The following is a 14,184-nucleotide window of genomic DNA, read 5'->3' as shown; positions in this document are numbered from 1 at the left end:
CTTTCTTCAGTTCAGCTTCTAGCATAAGATTGTATTTCATGATTGATTCTCAATTCTGATCAAGCTATAGCCAAACATCTTTTTTGCCTGTTTATAACTTAATACTTAGGTTAGAGGGTTTTTTTTGTTGTTGTTTTTTTTTAAGTGAGAGTCTATCTTGTAGTCTTAAAAACTGAGATGGTTAATTTTTTGTGGTCATGGGTTGAATTTTTTTTAATAACCTTTGTTTCGATCTGTATTTAAATGTCACAGTCTGGATTGAATGCTTTTTCTGGAAGCAGAGACATATGTGAAGGCTTCAGGTTTCTTATTTCTTTACATGTTCTTTCTGGATTTCATAAAAAAGATATAAATGAGCAATAAAATAAGTTGGTTGGAATGTGATTAAATATAACACTACCTTTGTTTTTTTTAAAGGTCACATATTATGCTTAAAAATATGTATGGGAAATTGCTGTGCAAAATTCAGGTTAAGAGAGGATATTAAAAACAAAAGTATTCTCTTTAATTTTAAAAGTCCTAAAGAGTGTACAGTTTTAATGGAGTAAAAATTAATTATGAATTATTTTAATATGCAATTTAGGTATTAAATAAACTTTTTTTCTTCCTTAAAAATGTGTTATCAAGTTTCAAGAATGTTAAAAACTTCTCTGATGATTTAATCTAAAATAATTCTTACAGCAAAATTCATAAATAATAACTATCTTATTAATCCATATTTTAGTTTAGCTGGGTCTCAGAGCAAGATAGTTCCTCAGGGAATGTAGTCTTCTTTGTAAAAGAAGGTGATGAGATGTAATCTCCAAGGAATTAAATTGTGAAAACAATCTTGGTATTGTACATGCTAATATAAATCTGCTATTCCCTTTCTGCATCTATCACAACACACTTTAAATTGTGACTGATCTTGTATGCAAATAGCTGTCTTATTAGAAATTGTGGCTGTATGTGCTAATGTCTCCCTGGATTTCTAGGGGGTTTGCTATCTAACCATCAAACAATAGAAATGAATGATGATTACTGCAAGGCTTTGAAGAACAAAGAAAAGACAGAGCATTTTAGAGGTTCTAGATGTCTGAGGCATTGACAGTTTGCACCATACACATGAATGGGTTTCTCTTTAGATCATTTAAAATAGCCCCAATGTGTTTATTAGGAAAGTAAAATATTTTCCACCTTCTTGTGTTTGTGGCAACTAATAAAATGTGAGTCATTTGTGCATGTGTGTGCTCTCTAGGCATTTTTTTGTTTGTTTCAACATTTGTTCAAATGTAACCTTGCTTAAAAAATGTTCCCTGGTGGCGCAGTGGTTGAGAGTCTGCCTGCTGATGCAGGGGACATGGGTTCGTGCCCCAGTCCGGGAAGATCCCACATGCTGCGGAGCGGCTGGGCCCGTGAGCCATGGCCGCTGAGCCTGCACGTCCAGAGCCTGTGCTCCACAACTGGAGAGGCCACAACAGTGAGAGGCCCGCGTACCGCAAAAAAAAAAAAAAAAGAATATAATAATTTCAAAGATAAGAATAAAGTTTAAATTTTTGAAATTTTGCATAAGGGTTATCAATCACCAAAATAATTAGGAACAAACATTTAAAACTAGTTCCTCTTTAATGTATCTCCTAGGTTGAAATTCTCTTAAAGTTTTTATATTCACAGGTTATTATACACATAAAATGTGTCATTTATAGAGTGTAGGCCCTTATAAACCTTTAGGTTCTTTAGCTTTTTTTTTTTTGATATAATTTTGTGTATTTAAAGTACATTTTAAAGTAAATAAAGTCCAGTTTACTTTGGTGAAAAGATTCTCTATGAGTTCCTGACTTTTTTACTTACTACAGATAATGAATGAATAAAATACTGGCCTCTAAAGTGTTATCTCTGTTTGGATGTTTGTCTAAATGACTAGGAAGGAATTGGGGGAAACATAGTTAGTGACTGTTTTGGTAGGTTGCCTTAGTAACTTGCTTTTTAAACATTTAAGCTATTCCATAAAGGCAAAAAAACAAAACTAAATTGAAGAGAGAATAATATCTTATGTATTTATTCATTTAAACTAACTTCTCTCCTAAAATGTAGTGATATCTTCTCTAGTCCCACACAATCAAGATTAAAATAACTTGACTCCTCTCTACAATTAACAAATGCAAAACAGTATGCAAATGGAATTGCTATATGAATAAATTATAATATATCTGTTGACATTATTTATGGTACTTCTTTATCAGAATTATTTTTGATATTCTGAATTACAACAAGTGAGAATATAGGATTAGGTGATGTCTTGGTTTCAATTCTGAAATTTTAAGCATGTGTTATCTTAGATGTAATAACTACATGGTTTATGAGAGATTAAGACAATTTATTTGACTTTTTGTCTTGCTTTGTACATTCCTAGATATTACCATAATATTAAATCTGAAGATTATTATGAATATAAAAATAAATTTTTAGCTGAATTTATAATTTTCCTATATATAAGTAGAAATTATTACTTTGGAAATGCCTTTTACTGTATAAAGTGGGGTCATTGTTTTCATTGCTCTATCTGTGTGACCATAAATATAAATAAACAATACAATTTGGTCTGAACAGATTTCAAATGTGTTTGGCATTTGGCATTGTTAATAATGCTCATTTACAGTTAGATAATTGCATCAGTTTATATGGAGACATCTATACATCTATTTGTTTTAGTTAGGGTGATACTACCTACTGTGGCAAATAGATGCAAAATGTATAGAGGCTCAAATGCTACAAGTTTATTTCTTGTGCTCATAGCAGTATGAAAGGGAAAATAAGTTGGTTGAATAGCTAGCTGTTCTCCATGCAGTCATTCAGGATCCAGGATGTCATGGGCTCTGCCATCTTCATCACATTATTAACAGGGTCATTCTGGAGGTCATCTCCATTTCAGCCAGATGAATGAGTACATATGAAAAGTTTTTATAGTTTAGTTATAGAAGTAGCAGACATTAATTTATTCATATTTCATTAATTGAAACTCAGTCACATTCCCACAACTAACAGCAAAGGAGGCTGGAACATGTAATTGAGTGTGACCAGGAAAAAAAAAAAGAGAGCATGTAATTTAGGAAGCAGCTTTTCCTACATTCCACCTTTCTGGTCATGATATAGCCATGCACATCCTTTTTCCTGCCTCCCCAGTAGGGAGATCCTAAAGTTCCCCACTTACTGAATCCCGCACAAAGTCAAGGATCTCAAGCCAATGCACTGTCTGGTTACTTGAGGTTTACAGACTATGAAGTTTACCTACTGTTTCCCAGCCTCACCAGGCCCCTAATAAATAACAGCAAAGCAAAGGATAACTGCTTCATAGCTCCAATAATCACTCCCATTTAGAAACGGAAGAATGGGAAACACACAGGGATCATTGATCCATGCTGTGCAGGATACCGCTGAGAAGGCCCATTATACTGACAGTAGAAGTTTCTTGCTTAGACCCTAGTTATGGTCTTTTTTAGAGAAATTCCCTTGTCATGGCTCTACCTTCTGGATGGTTCTCCTTCCTTGTCTCATATGCAGTGAGTGTTACAAATCCACAAAGTTTGCCTTCTTTGGGGGCAGCACTCTGCTGGTTTAAGTTTAGAGGCCCAGGGATTGGTTTTCATTCACAGAATTTTTTAAACAAAATTTCTGGTTTCCCTGTAAATATAGTTCCCTCATATTTTAGTAACATTTTTACCATTTCTAGTTAGTTCCATGTGCCAGTAATCACACTGCGATTTCTTTCTTAGACATGGTTCTCAAGTCTGCTTTCTTTATAAACATCAGATCTCCCACGCGTCTCTTTCTATAGTGGCTGCCTCTAGGTGATCTGGAACATTACGTTCAGGTGAGAAAGGAACACCCTTGATCTGCTCTTTGCCCCCTCTCTCTCTCTTTTTTAACTGAGATGTCTTAATGAGCATTTGTTTTTCAAAATCTGTTTAACTGTCTTCAAAATTTTTTTTAAAGTTTTATTGAAGTATAGTTGATTTACAATGCTGTGTTAATTTCTGCTGTACAGCAAAGTGATTCTGTTATACATATATATACATTCATTTTTTAAAATATTTTTTCCATTATGGTTTATCATAGGATATTGAATATAGTTCTCTGTACTCTACAGTAGGACCTTGTTGTTTTAGCCATTCTATATATAATAGTTTACATCTGCTAACCCCAGCCTCCCACTCCATCCCTCCCCCAACCCCCTCTGAGTCTGTTTCTGTTTCGTAGATAGGTTCATTTGTGTCATATTCTAAATTCAACATGTAAGTGATATCATATGGTATTTGTCTTTCTCTTTCTGACTTCCCTTAATGTGATTATCTCTAGTTGCATCCATGTTGCTGCAAATGGTATTATTTCATTCTTTTTTATGGGTGGGTAATGTTCCACTTTGTGTGTGTGTATAGATAGATACATAGATAGACAGATAGATAGATAGTTAGATATCTCATCATCTTCTTTATCTGTTCATCTATCAATGGACATTTAGGTTGTTAACATGTCTTGACTATTGTGAATAGTGTTGCTATGAACATAGGGGTGCATGTATCTTTTTGAATTATAGTTTTGTCTGGGTATATGCCCAGGAGTAGGATTGCTGGATCATATGGTAATTCTGTTTTTAGTTTTCTGAGGAAGCTCCACACTGTTTTGCAAAGTGGCTGTACCAACTTACACTCCCACCAACATATAGGAGGTTTCCTTTTTCTCCACATCTTCTCCAGCATCTGTTATTTGTAGACTTTTTAATGATGGCCATTCTGACTGGTGTGAGGTGGTACCCCATTGCATTTTTTTAAATTATATTTTTTATTGAAAGTGGGCATAGAGGGAACCTACCTCAACATAAAAAAAGGCCATATATGACAAACCCACAGCAAACATTATTCTCAATGGTGGAAAACTGAAGGCATTTCCTCTAAAATCAGGAACAAGGCAAGGGTGCCCACTCTCACTACTATTATTCAAGAAAGATTTGGAAGTCCTAGCCATGGTGATCAGAGAAGAAAAAGAAATAAAAGGAATCCAAATTGTCAAAGAAGAGTAAAATTGTCACTGTTTGCAGATGACATGATACTATATGTAGAAAATCCTAAAGATGCTACCAGAAAACTACAAGAGCTAATCAATGAATTTAGTAAAGTTGCAGGATACAAAATTAATACACAGAAATCTCTTGCATTCCCATACACTAACAATGAAAGGTCAGAAAGAGAAATTAAGGAAACAATCCCATTCACTACTGCAACAAAAATAATAAAATATCTAGGAATAAACCTACCTAAGGAGGCAAAAGACCTGTATGCAGAAAACTATAAGATACTGATGAAAGAAATCAAAGACGACACAAACAGATGGATCAAAGACGACACAAACAGATGTTCTTGGACTGGAAAAATCAAAATTGTGAAAATGACTATACTACCCAAAGCAATCTATAGATTTAATGCTTCTCTTTAACTTTTATTTACTGCTTTTTGGCGTTTAGAAGTTGGCATTTCCAATCTTGTTCCCAAATTACTGGGCTCTCTATTCCCTCATAGTTTTGCTTGTGAACTGGCCAGTTCTTGCCTGACTTCATCTTTATCCTGTAGCTCCTTCCTCGAAGCATTGAGGAATGCTTCCAGGCACCCTCTGGGGAACACTTAAGTCTGTAATAGTCCCCACCAACATACATGATTCAATCACAATAGAATTTCATTTCTTTTTCAGTAGAGTCCAATGATAGTTTGAACTAAAATATTGCCTGCCGTGTCAGGAAACAAAGGATGTGGCAGCCATCAAGCCATCACATTACAGCCACTGGATGGTGAGCCCTGAGGGAACTCAGGGTGGAGACAAACAGGCTGCCCACTGCCAAGCTCATCTAGCAGTCAGCCACTGTAGCCACCTGTGATAGTACACCAGAGGAAACTCAGGATGAGAAAACACAGGATACTGGCCCCAGGTAGCTGAAGGGCATATCAAAGGAATGATTTCAGTGAGCCCAGACTCTTGCATCTTCCCATACATAGAAAAGAGCTAAATTCCTTAATCTGAGCTATCTGGTTTTCTTTAATTAATAGTAATCTTTTGATGTTCCAACTACCTGGTCTTTGTTGCAGAAACTCCTGTATATCCTGACTTCCCCCCTTGCCTCTTTGAGCAGTTTCTCAGAGTCATCTGAGATGCCTCCTCCCAGGCTTGAAGTCCTAAGAATGTTTACTGAATAAAACATAACTCTCAACTTCTAGGTTGTGCAGTTTTTTCGGTCGACAATAGTAAATGAGTTACAGAATACCCTCCTCCATCCCAGGAAGATCAAGATTCTGTGTTCTTACAAAGATACCCTTATGGTTTCTCTGGAGATTATTTCCATTCTAGCCAATTGGAAGGGGAAAAAGAACACAGGATTCAGCACGGGAGATTTTTAGTGTTCAGGTCTGGAAGTGGCACACGTGACTTCAATTCATATTCTGTTGATAAGAATTCAATTAAATGTTTGATTTCAGGCTAGGAAAAATAGTGCCAGGAAAAGGACAATATGGATTTTGGTTAGTAGGTTGCAGTCTCTGCTACAATATCTAAATTCAGTAAAAAGAATAGGATTTGAAAGATATGTTGTGGATTAAAACAAACAGTGCATATAATGTAGTGTACAGGGGGGAAGAAATTTTCTTCTACACTTCTAGGTTCTTCTGGCTGGTCTAAGAATTAAATTGACGTGAGACAGATTAACAGGAGAAAATCAAACAGAACTTTAATAACATGTATACATGGGAGAGACCCAGGAAAACAGAGTGACTCATCAAAATGGCTGAAACCCTCACCTTAAATACCCTGATCTCCAGCTCTGTAACAGTGTGGTTTCATTGAGCATTAATAGTACTTGATAAAATGAATGTTACCAAGAATGAATAATTGGGAAATTTAATTGTATTTATTTGCACCAACAATTGTATCCTTGATAATTTATTTGAAAGAATTTTATATTTTCTTTTTCTTTACATCTTTATTGGAGTATAATTGTTTTACAATGTTGTGTTAGTTTCTGCTTTATAACAAAGTGTATTAGTTATACATATACATATGTTCCCATATCTCTTCCCTCTTGCATCTCCCTGCCTCCCACCCTCCCTATCCCACCCCTCTAGGTGGTCACAAAGCACTGAGCTGATCTCCCTGTGCTATGTGGCAGCTTCCCACTAGCTATTTTACATTTGGTAGTGTATATATGTCCATGCCACTCTCTCACTTTGTCCCAGCTTACCCTACCCCCTTTCCTTGTCCTCATATCCATTATCTATGTCTGCATCTTTATTCCTGTCATAAGCTTAGGTTCTTCAGAACTTCTTTTTTTTTTTGATTCCATATATAAGTGCTGGCATATGTTATTTGTTTTTCTCTTTCTGACTTACTTCATTCTGTATGACAGATGCTAGGTCCATCCACCTCACTACAAATAACTCAATTTCATTTCTTTTTATGGTTGAGTAATATTCCATTGTGTGTGTGTGTGTGTGTGTGTGTGTGTATATATATATGTATATATATGCCATATCTTCTTTATACATTCATCTGTTGATGGACACTTATGTTGCTTCCATGTCCTGGCTATTGTAAATAGAGCTGCAGTGAACATTGTAATACATGACTCTTTTAGAATTATGGTTTTCTCAGGGTATATGCCCAGTAGTGGGATTGCTGGGTCATATGGTAGCTCTATCTTTAGTTTTTTAAGGAACCTCCATACTGTTCTCCATAGTGGATCTATCAATTTACATTCCCACCAAGAGTGCAAGAGGGTTCTCCTTTCTCCACACCCTCTCCAGCATTTATTGTTGGTCGATTTTTGGATGATGGCCATTCTGACGGGTGTGAGGTGATACCTCATTGTAGTTTTGATTTGCATTTCTCCAATGATTAGTGATGTTGAGCATCCTTTCATGTGTTTGTTGGCAATCTGTATATCTTCTTTGTAGAATTGTCTGTTTAGGTCTTCTGCCCATTTTTGAATTGGGTTGTTTGTTTATTTGGTATTGAGCAGCATGAGCTGCTTGTAAATTTTGAAGATTAATCCTTTGTCAGTTGCTTCATTTGCAAAAATTTTCTCCCATTCTGAGTGTTGTCTTTTCATCTTGTTTATGGTTTTCTTTGCTATGCAAAATGTTTTAAGTTTCAGTAGGTCCCATTTGTTTATTTTTGTTTTTATTTCCATTTCTCTAGGAGGTGGGTCAAAAAGGATCTTGCTGTGATTTATGTCATAGAGTGTTCTGCCTATGTTTTCCTCTAAGGGTTTTATAGTGTCTGGCCTTACATTTAGATCTTTAATCCATTTTGAGTTTATTTTTGTGTTAGGGAATGTTCTAATTTCATTCTTTTATATGTAGCTGTTCAGTTTTCCCAGCACCACTTACTGAAGAGGCTGCCTTTCTCCATAGTATATCCTTGCCTCCTTTGTCATAGATTAGTTGACCATCGGTGTGTGGGTTTATCTCTGGGCTTCCTATCCTGTTCCATTGATCTATATTTCTGTTTTTGTGCCAGTACCATACTGTCTTGATTACTGTAGCTTTGTAGTATAGTCTAACGTCAGGGACCCTGATTCCTCCAGCTCTGTATTTCTATCTCAGGGTTGCTTTGGCTCTTCAGGGTCTTCAGTGTTTCCATACAAATTGTGAATTTTTTTGTTCTAGTTCTGTGAAAAATGCCAGTGATAGTTTGATAAGGATTGCATTGAATCTGTAGATTGCTTTGGATAGTATAGTCATTTTCACGATGTTGATTCCTCCAATCAAAAAAACATGGTATATCTCTCCATCTGTTTTTATCATCTTTAATTTCTTTCATCAGTCTCTTATAATTTCTGCATACAGGTCTTTTGTCTCCTCAGGTGGGTTTACACCTAGGTAATTTATTCTCTTTGTTGCAGTGGTAAATGGGAGTGTTTCTTTAATTTCTCATTCAGATTTTTCATCATTAGTGTATAGGAAGCAAGAGATTTTTGTGCATTAATTTTGTATCCTGCTACTTTACCAAATTCATTGATTAGCTCTAATAGTTTTCTGAGAGTGTCTTTAGGATTCTCTATGCATAGTATCATGTCATCTGCAAACAGTGACAGCTTTACTTCTTCTTTTCTGATTTGGATTCCTTTTATTTCTTTTTCTTCTCTGATTGCTGTGGCTAAAACTTCCAAAACTATGTTGAATAATAGTAGTGAGAGTGGACAACCTTGTCTTGTTCCAGATCTTAGAGGAAATGGTTTCAGTTTTTCAGCATTGAGAATGATGTTGGCTGTTGGTTTGTCATATGTGGCCTTTATTATATTGAGGTAGGTTCCCTCTATGCTTACTTTCTGGAGGGTTTTTATCATAAATGGGTGTTGAATTTTGTAGAAAGCTTTTTCTGCATCTATAGAAATGATCATATGGTTTTTCTCCTTCAATTTGTTAATATGGTTTATCACATTGATTTGTGTGTATTGAATAATCCTTGCATTCCTGGGATAAACCCCACTTGATCATGGTGTATGAGCCTTTTAATGTGCTGTTGGATTCTGTTTGCTAGTATTTTGTTGAGGATTTTTGCATCTATGTTCATCAGTGATATTGGCCTGTAGATTTCTTTTTTTGTGACTGCTTTGTCGGGTTTTGGTATCAGGGTGATGGTGGCCTCATAGAATGAGTTTGGGAGTGTTCCTCCCTCTGCAATATTTTGGAAGACTTTGAGAAGGATAGGTGTTACCTCTTCTCTAAATGATAGGTAGAATTCGCCTGTGAAGCCATCTCATCCTGGGCTTTTGTTTGCTGAAAGATTTTTAATCACAGTCTCAATTTCATTGCTTGTGATTGGTCTGTTTATATTTTCTATTTTTTTCCTGCTACAGTCTCAGAATGTTGTACTTTTCTAAGAATTTCTCCATTTCTTCCAGGTTGTCCATTTCATTGTGATATAGTTGCTTATAGTAATCTCTCATGATCTTTTTTATTTCTGCAGTGTCAATTGTTACTTCTCCTTTTTCATTTCTAATTCTATTGATTTGAGTCTTCTCCCTTTTTTTCTTGATTAGTCTGGCTAATGGCTTATCAATTTTGTTTATCTTCTCAAAAAAATAGCTTTTAGTTTTACTGAGCTTTGCTATGGTTTCCTTCATTTCTTCTTCTTTTATTTCTGGTATGATCTTTATTATTTCTTCCTTTCTGCTAACTTTGGAGTTATTTTTTTCTTCTTTCTCTAATTGCTTTAGGTATAAGGTTAGGTTGTTTATTTGAGATGTTTCTTGTTTCTTCAGGTAAGATTATATTGCTATAAACTTCCCTCTTAAAATTGCTTTTGCTGCATCCCATAGGATTTAGGTCATCATTTTTTCATTGTCATTTGTTTCTAGGTATTTTTTGATTTCCTGTTTGTTTTCTTCAGTGATCTCTTCGTTATTGAATGGTGTATTGTTTAGCCTCCATGTGTTTGTATTTTTTACAGATTTTTTTCCGTAATTGATATCTAGTCTCACAGTGTTGTTGTCAGAAAAGATACTTGATATGATTTCAGTTTTCTTGATTTGTGAATGAAGGCTTGATTTGTGAATGAAGATATGACCTATCCTGGAGAATGTTCCATGAGCACTTGAGAAGAAATTGTATTCTGTTGTTTTTGGCTGGAATGTCCTATAAATATCAATTAAGTCCATCTTGTTTAATGTATCATTTAAAGCTTGTGTTTCCTTATTTATTTTCATTTTGGATGATCTGTCCATTGGTGAAAGAGGGGTGTTAAAGTCCCCTACTGTGAATGTGTTACTGTCGATTTCCCCTTTTTTGGCTGTTAGCATTTGCCTTATGTATTGAGGTGCTCCTATGTTGGGTGCATAAATATTTACAATTGTTATATCTTCTTGGATTGATCCCTTGATCATTATGTAGTGTCCTTCTTTTTATCTTGTAATAGCCCTTATTTTAAAGTCTATTTTGTTTGATATGAGAATTGCTACTCTAGATTCTTTTGATTTCCATTTGCATGGAATATCTTTTTCCATCCCCTCACTTTCAGTTTGTGTGTGTCCCTAGGTGTGAAGTGGGTCTCTTGTAGACAGCATATATATGCGTATTTCTTTTTGTATCCATTCAGCCAGTCTATGTCTTTTGTTTGGAGCATTTAATCCATTTACTTTTAAGGTAATTATTGATATGTATGTTCCCATTACCATTTTCTTAATTGTTTTGGGTTTGTTATTATAGGTCTTTTCCTTCTCTTATGTTTCCTGCCTAGAGAAGCTCGTTTAGCATTTGTTGTTAACCTGGTTTGGTGATGCTGAATTCTCTTTGTTTTTGCTTTTCTGTAAATATTTTAATTTCCCCCTAAAATCTGAATGAGATCCTTGCTGGATAGAGTAATCTTGGTTGTAGGTTTTTCCCTCTCATCACTTTAAATATGTCCTGCCACACCCTTCTGCTTTGCAGAGTTTCTGCTGAAATATCAGCTGTTAACCTTATGTGGATTCCCTTGTATGCTATTTGTTGTTTTTCCTTGCTGGTTTTAATATTTTTTCTTTGTATTTAATTTTTGATAGTTTGATTAATATTTGTCTTGGCCCTTTTCTCCTTTGATTTATCCTGTATGGGACTCTCTGTGCGAAGTGCACCTTATTGACTATTTCCTTTCCCATATTAGGAAAGTTTTCAACTATAATCTTTTCAAATATTTTCTCAGTCCCTTTCTTTTTCTCTTCTTATTCTGAGATCTCTATAATTCAAATGTTGGTGCATTTAATGTTGTCCCAGAGGTCTCTGAGATTGACCTCAATTCTTTTCATTCTTTTTTCTTTATTCTGCTCTGCGGTAGTTATTTCCACTATTTTATTTTTCAGGTCACTTATCCGTTCTTCTGCCTCAGTTATTCTACTATTGATTCCTTCTAGAGAATTTTTAATTTCATTCATTGTGTAGTTCATCATTATTTGTTTGCTCTTTAGTTCTTCTAGGTACTTGTTAAACGTTTCTTGTATTTTCTCCATTCTATTTCCAAAATTTTGGATCCTCTTTACTATCATTACTCTGAATTCTTTTTCAGGTAGACTGCCTGTTTCCTCTTCATTTGTTTGCTCTGGTTGGTTTTTAACTTGCTCCTTCATCTGTTGTGTGTTTCTCTGTCTTCTCATTTTGCTTCACTTACTGTGTTTGGGGTCTCCTTTTCGCAGGTGCACATTCGTTGTTTCCATTGTTTTTAGTGTCTGCCTGCAGTGGCTAAGGTTGGTTCAGTGGGTTGTGTAGGCTTCCTGGTGGAGGGGACTGGTGCCTATGTTTGGTGGTTGAGGCTGGATCTTGTCTTTCTGGTGGGCAGTACCATGTCCAGTGGTGTGTTAAGAGGTGACTTTGACCTTATTATGATTTTACTAAACCTCTCTGCTAATGGGTATGATTTTGTTCCTGTCTTGCTGATTGTTTGGCATAGCATGTCCAGCTTGCTGTTTGTTGAGTGGAGCTGGGTCTTAGCATTGAGACGGAGATCTCGGGGAGAGCTTTTGCCATTTGATTTTATGTGGAACTGGGAGGTCTCTGGTGGACCAATGTCCTGATCTCAGCACTCCCACCTCAGAGACACAGGCCTGACACCCAGCCGGAGCACCAAGACCTTGTCAGCCACAGAGCTCTGAAGAAAAGGGAGTAAAAAAGAAAGAAAACTGAATAAAATAAAATAAATTTTAAAAATTATTAAAAGTAAAATAAAAATTAAAAGTAATAAAAAGAAAGAAAGAAAGAAGAGAGCAACCAAACCCAAAAACAAATCCACCAACGATAATAAGCACTAAACATTATACAAAAACCAAAGAAAACAATCAAAAAGATCCAGACAGGCAGAACCCTAGGATAATGTTAAAAGCCAAGCTATACAGACAAAATCACACAAAGAAGCATACACATACACACTGACAAAAAGAGAAAAAGGGGAAAAAAATATATATATATATAAAGAAATAGGAAGCGAGCAACCAAATCAATAAACAAATCTACCAATGACAATAAACTCTAAATACTAAACTAAGATAAACATAAAATGCTAAACTAAGATAAACATAAAATCAGAAACAAATTAGATGCAGAAATCAAATCCCAAGTCTACAGTTGCTCCCGAAGTTTACCACCTCAATTTTGGGATGATTCGTTCTCTATTCAGGTATTCCAGAGATGCAGGGTACATCAAGTTGATTGTGGAGTTTTAATCAGCTGCTCCTGAGGCTGCTGGGAGAAATTTCCCTTTCTCTTCTTTGTTCACACAGCTCCTGGCTTCAGCTTTGGATTTGGCCCTGCCTCTCTGTGTAGGTCGCTTGAGGGCATCTGTTGTTCCCTTAGACAGGACGGGGTTAAAGTAGCAGCTTATTTGGGGGCTCTAGCTCATTCAGGCCAGGGAGAGGGAGGGGTATGTAATGTGGGGCAGAGGCCAATGTGACATTGCAATAGCCTGAGGTTCACTGTGTGTTCTCCCAGGGAAGTTGTCCCTGGATCATGGGACCCTGGCAGTGGTGGGCTGCACAGGCTACCAGAAGAGGAGGGGTGGATAGTGACCTCTGCTTGCACACAGACTTCTTGGTGGCTGTAGCAGCAGCCTTAGCATCTCATGCCCGACTCTGGTGACTGTGCTGATAGCCACGGCTTGTGCCCATCTCTGGATCTCATTTAGGCTGTGCTCTGATTCCCCTCTCCTTGCTCACGCCAAAACATTGGTCTCTTGCCTCTTAGGCAGTTCCAGACTTTTTCCTGGACTCCCTCCTGGCTAGCTGTGGTGCATTAGCCCCTTTCAGGCTGTATTCATGCAGCCAACCCCAGTCCTCTCCCTGGGATCTGACCTCTGAAGCCCAAGCGTCAGCTCCCAGCCTCCACCTGCCCCTGTGGGTGAGCAGACAAGTCTCTGGGGCTGGTGAGTGCTGATCGGCAATGATCCTCTGTGTGGTAATCTCTCTGCTTTGTCCTCTGCACCCATGTTGCTGTGCTGTCCTCCATGGCTCTGAAGCTTCCCCCCTCTGCCACCTGCAGTCTCCACCCGCAAAGGGGCTTCCTAGTGTGTGGAAACCTTTCCTCCTTCACAGCTCCCTCCCACTGGTGCAGGTCCCATCCCTATCCTTTTGTCTCTGTTTTTACTTTTTTCTTTTGCCTTATCTAGGTACGTGGGGAGTTTCTTGCCTTTTGGGAAGTCTGAGGT

At 36.7% G+C, this 14,184-nt stretch overlaps 1 protein-coding gene across 3 annotated transcripts in view; it reads left to right on the top strand.

Annotated features, from left to right (window-relative positions):
• Positions 1-14,184, top strand: part of TRIQK (triple QxxK/R motif containing) — a 98,280-nt gene that overhangs the window by 38,520 nt on the left and 45,576 nt on the right. The gene's annotated exons all lie outside the window — the stretch shown is intronic.

Source organism: Orcinus orca, chromosome 17 (assembly GCF_937001465.1).
Source record: "Orcinus orca chromosome 17, mOrcOrc1.1, whole genome shotgun sequence".
In the NCBI taxonomy this organism is placed as follows: domain Eukaryota; kingdom Metazoa; phylum Chordata; class Mammalia; order Artiodactyla; family Delphinidae; genus Orcinus; species Orcinus orca.
This window is presented reverse-complemented; position numbering and strand designations above follow the sequence as displayed.